The following is a 12,218-nucleotide window of genomic DNA, read 5'->3' as shown; positions in this document are numbered from 1 at the left end:
GCTCTTGCAGAAAGCCAACAGTTTGGGAGGCAGAATGATTCTCATTGCCCTGTTCTGGCCTCGTCAGCCTTGGTTTCCTTATGTATGGTCTCACAAAGTGAATCCGCCCTGGATTCTAGATCCGATCCCGGATCTCATTTCCCATCCTCAAGGGATCCCGATTCCGAATCTACACACCTTGAGATTGGCAGCCTGGCTGCACCAGTTCCATCCTTGATTAGGACTCCCGGTATCTCGTCACCAGTCAAGGCCATTTTAGTGGCGGCTCATAAACCTTCCACTAGGAAGGTTTACCGGAGCAAATGGAAAAGGTTTTCTATTTGGGCGACTCAGAACAATGTTGATCCTTTTTCTGCACCAATGTCGGTGGTACTGGATTTCTTAACAGACCTCTTTCATCAGTGGGCCAGTTCTTCCATGGTAAAGGTACAAATGGCAGCGATTTCCCATTATCATGTGGGTCATGAGTCAGCTCCCCTCATGACTGCAAAACTTTGCAAGACCTTTCTTAAAGGAGTTTTTCTGTTGAGGCCCCTGGTCAAAGAAGCTGTGCCACCTTGGGACCTATCTTTAGTCCTACAGGCCCTTACTGCTCCTCCCTTTGAGCCTGCAGCTTCTGTAGATCTAAAGTACCTTTCCTGGAAGACTGCCTTCTTGGTAGCCATCACCTCAGCCAGAAGAGTGTCGGAACTCCAGGCTCTATGCTTCAAACCGCCTTACCTCTCCTTTTTTCCCCGATAGGGTGTTCCTCAGGACCAATCCTTCTTTTCTTCCAAAAGTTTCTTCGGAATCTAATATTAACCAATCAATCAACTTGCCTGTTTTTTTCCCCAACTATAAAAACAAAGGAGAATATAAGCTGCATTCTTTAGATGTTCACAGACAATTGCGCTTCTACATTCACAGAACGGCTGGTCATAGACAATCAGATCAACTGTTCGTCTCCTTTGCTAAATTTGCTATGGGTAAAGCAGTGTCCAAAGTCACACTGTCGAGATGGATTGCTAATTGTATTTTGCAGGCTTATGACACCTCAGGTAGGCCTGCTCCTCAGAGGATTACAGCTCACTCTACTAGGGCAGTTTCCACTTCAGCTGCTTTTAAGTCCCGAGTGCCATTGGATGATATCTGTGCAGCAGCCACTTGGGCCTCGTCTCATACCTTCATTTCTCATTATAAGGTGGATGTTGTTTCCAGGGGGAGAGCATCCTTTGGCTCTGCGGTGCTCCGGAACATCCTTCCATGACGGCCGCCCAAGATTTAGGTAGCTGGGGACTCTGTCCCACAGGTTGCAGACAAATGAAGTCTGCCTACTTCAGATTTAGAAGTTATGTACTCACCATAACGTTCCATCTGAGTAGGTGACTTCATTTGGATGCAACCATTCCCCCCCTCCATCCCCCTGACCTATATAGAGTAAGAGTTTATTCCTGTGTTCAGGTATTTTTATACTAGTATTCACTAGGCAAACTCAATCTGAGGTCAGTTAGGGCTTGGCAGGGGATTATGGGTAGAGGGAGGAGCTAGGAGCTCGGATCCTAAGCTTTTGAAATGCCGGCTCGGATCCGAAGTCAGATCCGATACCCACAGGTTGCATCCAAATGAAGTCACGTACTCAGATGGAACGTTATGGTGAGTACATAACTTCTAATTTCTAGACTCACCAGTCTGGCAAGCCTCACTTGAGCATTCAAACAGTCAGGTTAATTGAATGGTTAAGCCTGGCTTTGTGACACACGAGACAGATTCCCAACTGTGTCCCAGGTGACTAGGTTTAAACTAATAGCCTCAGTACTGGCAGCGTCAGAGGGAGAGGAGTGAAGGGATGTGTTTTACTTGCTTCTCCCACAGGGAGGAAGTAATTATGATCTAGAAGTATTAATGCTCAGTGCTAGGAGCCTAAACAGAACAACTCCACTCCCTGGAAGCTCTCTCTACCTAGATAATGTTGTCATCCTTGCGGTCTCGGAGATGTGGTTTAAAGCCACAGAGAGCACAACAGTGCAATGTTATAATGCCTTCCACACATTTAATCCAGCTACTTCAATGGCAGGGACTAAAGGTGAAGGTGTATCTGTTTACATCAGAAATAAATGTACTTCAAAGCTGGTCAAACAGGACACTGCACGTGAGCTGTTCCATGTTCAAATCACCATAGGTAAAATACAATACCACTTCCTTGCAAGCTATGGGTCCCCCTGTATAACCTAGGAAAATCTATACCATGTATTTAAACTTATTAGAAACACTAACCATCCAACCCAATACCATATTCATGGGTGACTTTAATTACCTCACTATTAACTGGGAATCCTATGCGACATCAAACATACATGCACAGAGATTCCTGGATTTTGTAAACACACACTCCCTGGACCAGATAGTCAATACACCAACCAGGGGTGCAACCATACTGGATATGGTCCTCACTAATATGGGAGAGTGCTGCGCATCCCCTAATGTCATGTCTTCCCTGGTAAGGTCAGACCACAAAATGGTCTCCTTTGAAGTAAAAATAAAACCTGGACCCCCAGCTCAACCGGGAATATTCAGGAACTATTCTAAGGCTAACCTCCTGATATTAAGTGAGAACCTGGCAAAATGTCAAGCCCCTATAAACCCTGAGAACACTTATGCCTATGCAGAACTGTTCACAGAAACCCTTTACAAGCATGTTAATAGCTGCATAGAGGCAGCTCTACCCGCCAGAAAGTACAGAACTAACTCAAAACAAGCCACCCTAGTGAAATAAAATTAGTCGGATGTATAACAGAAGGAAGAAAATCATGGTAAAAATTAGGAGGTGCAGAACCTAGCAGGATAAAAGCACTTTCATCAAACCAGCCAGTCAGCTCAGAGGACAAATAGTCTACCAAAGCCAAATTTGAGGAAAGTTTGGCCCCTCAGGCCAAGGACAGCCACAAAGCATTTTTTAGCTATGTCCGCAACCTTCAAAAGCAGTACACAGTTGTGTGCAGAGCTCATTGTAAATGGAGCTACGTATACTGAGCCTTAAGATATAGCAAACCTCCTGGCTGACAAATTTAGCTCCAACTTTACTCCTTTCTCCACCTCAACCTTCCCTCAGGAAATATCAAATATAACTCCCCCTACTATCACTAGGGAACAGGTCTTTAATGCTGTCTCTAAGACCAAGAACACTGCATCAGTGGGCCCAGACAATATCCCAGGATGCCTTTTAAATAGCATGAAACATGACCTGTCAGGGCCTCATGAATGGAGAAAAGCAACAGTCATCCCTCTGCACAAAGGGGGGCCATCTACAGACCATGGAAACTACAGACCCATAGGTCTCACTAGTCTTTTATGCAAAGCCATGGAAAAAATTATCATGGAGATGATCAGTAGAAATGTAGTAAACCTCCAGACACTGGAACCAACCCAGTTTCGTTTAGTCAAAAGTAGATCATGCCTACTCAACCTGTTGGACTTTGTGCAGGTCACCAGAGCAATAAATGAGGGGCAAAATTGTTCACACTGCCTACCTTGACCTGGGCAAGGCATTTGACATGATGCCGCACTCTGGCATTGTTGACAAACTCTAGGTTGGATACAGATGTGTATATCACCTGGTGGGTAGCCAACTGGCTCACAGACAGGACCCAGGAAGTTGGAATTGGAGAGAGCACCTCTACAGGCCAGTCACAAGTGGTGTCCCTTCAGGGATCAGTCCTTGGACTGCTCCTTTTTGGCATTTACTTCTCAGAAGTCAAGGCCAATGTCAGTGGTCTCTGGCTGACTAAATTTGCAGATGATTGCAAATTAGGAGCTGTCATTGAATCTCACACTGAGACGCACATTCTCCAGGAGGGGCTGACACAGACAAGCAACTGGTGTCAGAGCCATGGACTAAAACTAAATGCCAGGAAGTGCATAATAGTATCCTTTGGGAAGTCATCCATCCCTGGTAACTATCATATTGGCAACACACCCCTTAGAGTTGACCCAATAGTCAGGGATGTAGGGACATGCACAGATGGTGTTCTAGCCTTTCATCATCACGTGTCTACAGTGGTGAGGAAATCATTCTATGTTGCGCAACTTAACAAAGGTATGGCATCAAAGTCCAAGGAAATAAATGATCTGATATTGTTAATCCTCGTTCATTCCTTATGCATGGGTATTGGATGTTCATCGTGTTTCACTGTTGCAGTCATGACTGTAGGGTTCTCCCCTGCCGGCAGGCAGCCCTCGGTCGGCCAGAATCCCAAAGTCTGGGTCCAGCGTCGGCTGTTCAACCATGCTCCCTGACGTCAGGGCGCCAGGAGTATAAAGCTGACAGCCGACGCCATCTTCTCCAGTCTTTCTTGCCGTGCGGTGATAGCAGTTTGCAAGTGCCGGTCGGCTGACTCCTGATGAATTTTTTCTCATATACTTTGGTCCGAAGACTGACTTCTCCACTCAAAGCTAAGTACCCCGTTGGGGAAACTTTTTTCTTGCTCCACTCCGATGTCAGAAAAAGTTAATAATTGCATTTCATGTGGGAAGCAACTACCTCATAAGGATTTTCATTCTTACTGAATTCCTTGCTTAGGCCCTGACCACGACGTAGCTAGTTGTCTGTTTTGTGCTAGATTCAATCAACGTACAATTAAACGAAGGTACGATTTTGCTTTTCATTACTTCGGTAGGCGCTTTAACTACAAAATGTCGTCGGATACGGTCCCGGCTACCGGAGTTCACAAACGTCGCAAGGATAAAGACAGGCCTCCGAGGTCCAAATCTGATGATAGTGCACAAGCGGAGCCAGCTTCAGGTTCGGCCGTCGTCAGTGAGGCGCTTTTGCAGCCCCTGTCATCGGCCATTTCAGAACCGACTGCCGAAACGGACTCTCACGAGGAGCCAACCAGGCCTTTAAATATTTCTGTTGCAGGACCTTCGGACAATGCTCCTTCGGATGGGTCCGGAGCCACTGTGCAGGTACCGGCTTCCGAAGGGGTTTTCAGGCCTACTTAGCTACTAGTAAAGGCAAAGCCAAAGACAAAGGCAAAGACTCCTTCTAAATCAAAGACTTCAACACAGGCCTCTTCTGAACCGGCTCCCAAGTCACAGAAACAGTTACTCAAGATGGCGGAGGATTTACTTACTATGATTAGGGGTTCACTTCCCCCTCCAGACAAAAGGCCAAGGCAGGATGTTTATTATGATTCCTCTGATCAGGCTTCTGTTTCCTCAGATGTCCTTCAAGGATGCATCTGCAGTCCTAACAAATGGGTTGTCCTGTCCTCGGGCAGCCCTTCGGTCGGCCGGATTCCAAAGTCTGGGTCTGGCCTCGGCTGATGTCGCACTTCACCCGACGTCATAGCTGCAGTTCTTCGGGTATAAAGGTATCAGCCGACTCCATTTTCCCCAGTCTTTCTTGCCGCGTGGCGCCCGAAGCAGAAGCTGTTCGCAAGTGCCGGTCGGTCAGAACCAGAGATTACTACTACCGAAGACTTCTAAAAAGCTAAGTACCCCGTTGGGGACTCTTTCTTGCCTCAGCCAATGTCAGAAGAAGTGAATAACAACTTGTGGGAAACAAATACCTCATAAAGATTTCCACTCTTACTGTCTACCTTGTTTAGGCCCAGACCACGACGTAGCAGCTTGTCTAGCCTGTGCTTCTTTCAACAGACGGACACTTAGACGTCGGTCGGAATTTGCTGAGGAGTTTTTCGGCTCCGCTTTTGCTTCCAACATGCCGTCGGAAACTCCGACTTCGCAATTAACTAAAAAGCGCAAGGAAAAGGACCGACACTCGCGGTCCGCGGTTTTGGCCAAAACCGCGGTTAAGTCAACCGCGAGTGTCTCGGTTTTGGCTGAAACCGAGTCCTCGGTCCTTCGGACGAAAACTTGCCTCCTACCGAGGCCTCATCCAGCATGGCTGAATCTGCTACTGAAATCCCACCTGCTCTTGCAGGTTCACAGGATTTATCTGACACTATTCCTTTAGATATATCTACTCCTGCACGTGGAGCTGCTAGGCCCCCTGCATCCATGTCGATTAAGGCTTTTGCCAGGGCTAAAGCAGCAAAATCAACCAAGAATGTGCCTGCTAAGACCCCCTCTCACAGGCCTAGCTCTAGTACTCAAATGCTTAGTCTAGCAGAGGATCTTATTTCTTTGATCCGGGGATCCCAACCTCACCCTGACAGGGCCTCTCACCCACCTCCAGAGAAGAGGCCTAGAGCAGAGCCCCCTGAGCCAGTTTCTTCAGATTACTCCTCTGATGATTCAGAAAATACAAACTCTCCAGAGGGCCCTTATTCTCCTTATGAGGACTCTGATGCAGAAGACTCCATTCCTTCTGCCTCTCCTCCTGAGGAATTTTATTTTGGGGAAACCTTGCATGCTATGAGGGAACAATTTCAATGGCAGGGCCAGGATTTTCCAGACTCTAGGAAAAGGCTTAGGACCTTTTTGCATTTGCCACAGCATAGGCCTTCAGCCATTCCTCCAGTACTTACTGTTGTGGATGATGCATTTAATGATGCTTGTACTCCTCCTGATTCTCTTCCTCCGGCCCCTGCTAAGCCCGACAGGTACTACAGGGTTCTGGACACACATTATCATTTGTATAAGGCTCCTTTTGCAGATCCTGAAACTATTTCTCAGAGACCCAAGGCAGTAGCAGCTTCCTCTGCCAAAAACCCCCTCCCCTCTGAAAGGGAATCTAGGGCCTTAGAGAGATGGGGTAAAAAAGTTTACACTTCTGCTACTCTTTCGGCTAGGGCCTTAAGCTGTCAATTCCATATGATTCAGTATCAGGAATTTGTTAGATCAGTTAACTAAAAAACTGTCCTCGCCTGAACCATTAGACAAAAAATCTCTTCAGGAAATGGTACATAACATTCAGCAGGTCAGTAATCATTCCTTAAAATGCAGCTATGATGCACTGGAGGCTTCCTTTAGATCAACTATGACTGGTACAGTGATCAGAAGGCATGCATGGTTAAAAGAGCAGTCCTTACCAGACCATGTTAAAGCGAAGCTCCTAGATGCTCCCATGGATAAGCTCAATTTGTTTGGCTCCCCTGCACAGCAGGTGCTGAAGAAGGTGGAAGAGAAAGCAAAATCTGTCCAGACAGTCAAGGATTTCTTACAGGTCCAGCCTCCAAGGTTTAGTAGGAACTGGCCTTCCAAGAATTGGTCCTTTCCAGACACCATCAGAGCACAGAGAGGCAGGAATAGGCGCCCAAGAGGCAGGAGTCGATCCAGAGGTGCCTACAGGGGACATCAGTGGCAGCCTAACAACCAGCGAAGTACTGCCACAGATCCAGCCACTACCACTTCTACAGGACAATCCCAGTGACTTGCCTCCGAGACCGCCTACCAGGGAACAACTAGAAGCACCCTTAGGCGGAAAGCTAGCCTTATTTTCGGAAAACTGGCATCACATCACAGGAGACAAATGGATTTTACAGACAATAGACCAAGGTTACAGGTTTCACTTCCATACTCTACCAAGGAAGAGAGGAATGCCAAACCTACCTCCAAATCAAAAGACAAAAGCTCTAGAACAAATAGACCACTTAATAAGGATGAGAGCTATAGAAAAGGTACCGTCTATGGAACAAGGGCAAGGATTTTACTCCAGACTTTTCCTGGTGCCAAGAAAAGAAAACCAATGGAGACCTATTCTCGACCTGTCCGCTCTAAACACATATCTCATTGTTCCAAAATTCAAAATGCTGACCCTACAGCAGCTTCTTCCCATGCTGGGCAAGGAGTCTTGGCTGGTAACTCTAGATCTCAAGGAGGCATACCTGCACGTCCCCATACGACCAAATTGCAGAAGATGCCTCAGATTTCTTGCAGGATCAGAGCATTATCAATTCTCAGCATTGCCCTTTGGCTTATCTACTGCGCCCAGAGTATTCACGAAATGCCTGGCATCAGTAATTGCTCATTGCAGGCTTCAGGGAATTCAAATTTACCCTTACCTGGACGACTGCCTGTTACAAGCGGACAACAAAAACAAATTAGCAAAAGATTTGAAAAAGGTCATTCATCTACTACAAGCCTTGGGATACACAGTCAATATAAAAAAGTCAAGGCTGATACCATCCCAAAGGATAACTTTCTTGGGTGCAGAACTGGACACATCAAATCAAATGGCATCCCTCACAGCAGAAAAGCAGAAGCACCTTCCTCTCTATTTCATGGCATTAACGCAGAACCAACTAACATCAAGGAAGGTCCTGCAAGCCCTGGGTTACATGGCATCCTGCATAATATTGATTCCACATGCCAGACTACATATGAGGAAGTTGCAATGGTACCTAAGGAATTTATGGTCTCAGCACAAGCGCAGCCTAGAAACCCAAATTCCAATAATTCCATGCCTGAAGCAAGAATTCCAATGGTGGGCTCAGGCCTGTCAATTGAACAAGGGACTGCCCTTCCACAGCCCTCAACCAAGCCAGACTATCACCACGGATGCCTCAGACCTCGGTTGGGGGGCACACATGCTGGACAAGTGCATACAAGGCTTATGGACTCAAGACCAGCTGAACCTACACATAAGTCAAAAGGAGATGCTGGCAGTAAAACTGGCAATTCAGACATTCAGACCGTTTCTTCGACAGGGTCAATTGCTGATAAGGACGGACAACACCACAGTTATGTGGCACATCAACAAACAGGGAGGCACACATTCATACCCTCTATGCCGGATGGCAATGGACCTCTGGAATGTGGCCCTGAGCTTCAACATTCAGCTACATTCAATATTTGTACCAGGGAAAGAAAATATACTAGCAGACATCCTAAGCAGAACTACCACGGATGCCCACGAATGGATGCTGCATCCAGACATCTTCAAATCCATTTCAAGGAGATGGGGACTACCAGAAATAGACTTATTCGCATCCCCACACAACCACCAATTGAAAAATTTCTGCACAAGGGCATACCACCCACTTGCTTGGAAGGTGGACTCCCTATCTTTCAGTTGGAAAAACCTGACAGCATATGCATTCCCACCTCTTCCTTTGATGCACAAGGTGCTATTGAAGATCAAAGAAGACTGGCCAAGGATCATCCTGATAGCTCCAGACTGGCCAAGGCAGCATTGGTACCCATTACTGAGGAGTATGTCTCGGGAACAAATATGGCCTCTGCCCCTAGTTCCCTTACTGCTAACATAGAACAACTTCAAAACTCTGCATCCAAACCTAAAAACGCTGCAGCTAGCTGCCTGGAACATTGCATAAGACAAAATAACCCAGATTTATCTCAAAGGGTTAAAGACATTATCTTGGAGGCTCGCAGACCCTCAACAAGGAAAACTTATTCAGCAAAATGGAAAAGATGTCTCACTTGGAGTGCAGCAAAAGGAGAAAATGTGTCACTGGTAAACATAGCTAACATCCTGGAATATTTGGCAGAACTTTTCCACAATGGCCTGTCCTATTCTTCCATTAAGATTCATGCATCAGCTATTTCAGCAGAATACAACATGGATCCTCCAGTCTTCTCACATCCTCTACTCAGGCAGTTTCTGAGAGGAATTAAAAATGTAAAACCACCAAGGAAGCCACCATTGCCCGCTTGGGACTTGAACTTTGTGCTAGAAAAGTTGACACTCCCTCCTTTTGAGCCAGCAGCAACAGCAGAATTACAGTACTTATCATGGAAAACTGCTTTCCTGCTTGCAATCACGTCAGCAAGAAGGGTTTCTGAATTACAGGCATTAATGGCAGTACAGCCCTTCCTTATCTTCCATCAAGATAGAGTGTCCATGAGAACTAATCCTACTTTTATGCCAAAGGTGGTCTCCAGGGTATCTTTAAACCAAGCTATTCACCTGCCTACATTCTTCCCCAACCCACAGAACAGGGGAGAAAGACTATTACATACCTTGGATGTACATAGACAATTGCGCTACTACCTGGACAGAACCAAGAGCAATAGAAAAACTGACCAGTTACTGGTAGCATATGCAACAGGAATGGAAGGAAAAGCAATTTCAAAACAGACCATCTCTAAGTGGATAGGAAATTGCATTAGATTTTGTTACTCTTACCATGGGAAGACAACTCCAGAAAACATCAGACCTCACTCCACAAGGGCTACAGCCACTACTACAGCTTTTTTTACGAGGAGTGGCTACCAAAGACATTTTAGAGGCTGCTACTTGGAGCTCCGTGCATACATTTGCCAAGCATTATAATCTACCCTTATATTCCAGATCCCAAGCAGGTTTTGCCACTGCTGTTTTGCAAGGGATCTTAACTACACCATAATCTTATTATTACCTCCTCCCCCAGTTTGGCTATGGTATTCTACCCATTTGTTAGGACTGCAGATGCATCCTTGAAGGACATAGTACAGTTTTGTACCTACCATAAATGTAGATGTCCGAGAGGTATGCATCTGCAGTCAGGATTACCCTCCCTCCTTCTCCTCTGTGGTACTCCTAGGGTATTTGCCCATCTTCTAGCTAGCTGGGGGAATCTATTATGGTGTATTTGTTTGTATATATGTACATACATGTTTATTTTTATTTGCTCTCTGTTATTTGGAAACTTTTACATTTATCCAAATTTAGCCTTCCTAGAGGGCACCTGGCATCTGGGGCAAGAAACACTGAGGAAAATGGCGTCTGCTGATACCTTTATACCCGAAGAACTGCAGCTATGACGTCGGGTGAAGTGCGACATCAGCCGAGGCCAGACCCAGACTTTGGAATCCGGCCGACCGAAGGGCTGCCTGAGGACAGGACAACCCATTTGTTAGGACTGCAGATGCATACCTCTCGGACATCTACATTTATGGTAGGTACAAAACTGTACTTTTCTTCTTCTGATCAGAAATATTCTTTCCCTCCTTATGAGGATTCTGATGCTGAAGAATCCATTCCTTCAGCTTCTCCCCCTGAGGATTTCTCTTTTGGGGAAACTTTGCATGAATTGAGGGAACATTTCCACTGGGAAGGACAGGAGTATTCGGAATCCAAGAAAAGACTGAGGGATTTTCTTCTTCTTCCCCAACATAGACCCCTGGCTATTCCTCCTGTTTTGGATATTGTGGATGATGCCTTTTCGGAGGCTAACTTAACCCCTGACTCTCTTCCTCCTGCTCCTGTTAAGCCTGATAGATATTACAGGGTTCCTGATTCCCATCAGTTTTTATACAATAATCCTGCTGCTGACCCTGAAACAATTTCTCAGGGTCCTAAGGGAGTTAAGGCCACTTCTGCCAAAAATCCCATTCCTACTGAAAAGGATTCTCGATCCTTAGAAAGATGGGGCAAAAAGGTGTACACTTCTGCTACTTTGTCCATTAGGGCTTTAAACTGTCATTTTCATATGCTTAAATACCAGCAATTCCTCTTGTCTGTCTTAAAACAAAAGCTTACTTCCATTTCTGCCTGTGCAGATAAGGAATTACATGACTTATTGCATGCCACTGAACAGGTTGGGAAGCATGGTTTACACTGTGGATTTGGATGCTTTGGAGGCTTCTTGTAGGGCTGCGGCCTCTGGCACAGTCATTAGAAGGCATGCATGGCTAAAGGAACAAAATTTACCTGAACAAGTAAAGGCTAATTTATTGGATGCTCCTGTTCAGCATAATGTTTTGTTTGGATCAAAAGCTGAAGAGGTGATTAAAAAGATGGAGGATAAGGCGAAATCCATGCAAACAGTTAAAGATTTTTTGCAAGTACAGCCACTTAGATTTAGCAGGAATTGGCCTTCAAAAAATTGGTCCTTTCCCACTTCAGACAGGCCTCAGAGGGGTAGATATAGACGCTCCAGAGGAAGGCCTCAAACACAAGCTGCTTATAGACCAAGACAGTGGACTGCTTCCACCCCTAGGGGAGGAGAGGACAGGTCAAAATCTCAAATGAAACAAACTCAATGACTCCCTCTGTTGGGCTACAGGAACTTCTTGCCTGAAAGCCCCTCTCAGAGGAAAACTCTCTCTTTTATCAAAATTGGACTCAACCCAAGACAAATGGGTTTTGGATGTGGTTTTAAGAGGTTACAAATTCCATTTTCATACCTTGCCAAGGCCAAGCAGATGGCCAGACCTTCCAAAACATCAGTGGACGGAGGCCTTAAACCAGGTGGAAGCTCTTTTGGCTATAAATGCCATAGAACTGGTTCTTCTTTCAGAGATGTGAAAAGGTTTTTACGCAAGGCTTTTTCTAGTCCCAAGGAAGCAAAACTCATGGAGACCCATTCTGGATCTGTCTGTCTTGAACACCTTTC

This window comes from Protopterus annectens, chromosome 4.part1 (assembly GCF_019279795.1).
Source record: "Protopterus annectens isolate FY-2018-M chromosome 4.part1, PAN1.0, whole genome shotgun sequence".
Taxonomy (NCBI): domain Eukaryota; kingdom Metazoa; phylum Chordata; order Ceratodontiformes; family Protopteridae; genus Protopterus; species Protopterus annectens.
Note: the sequence above shows the minus strand (reverse complement) of the source record.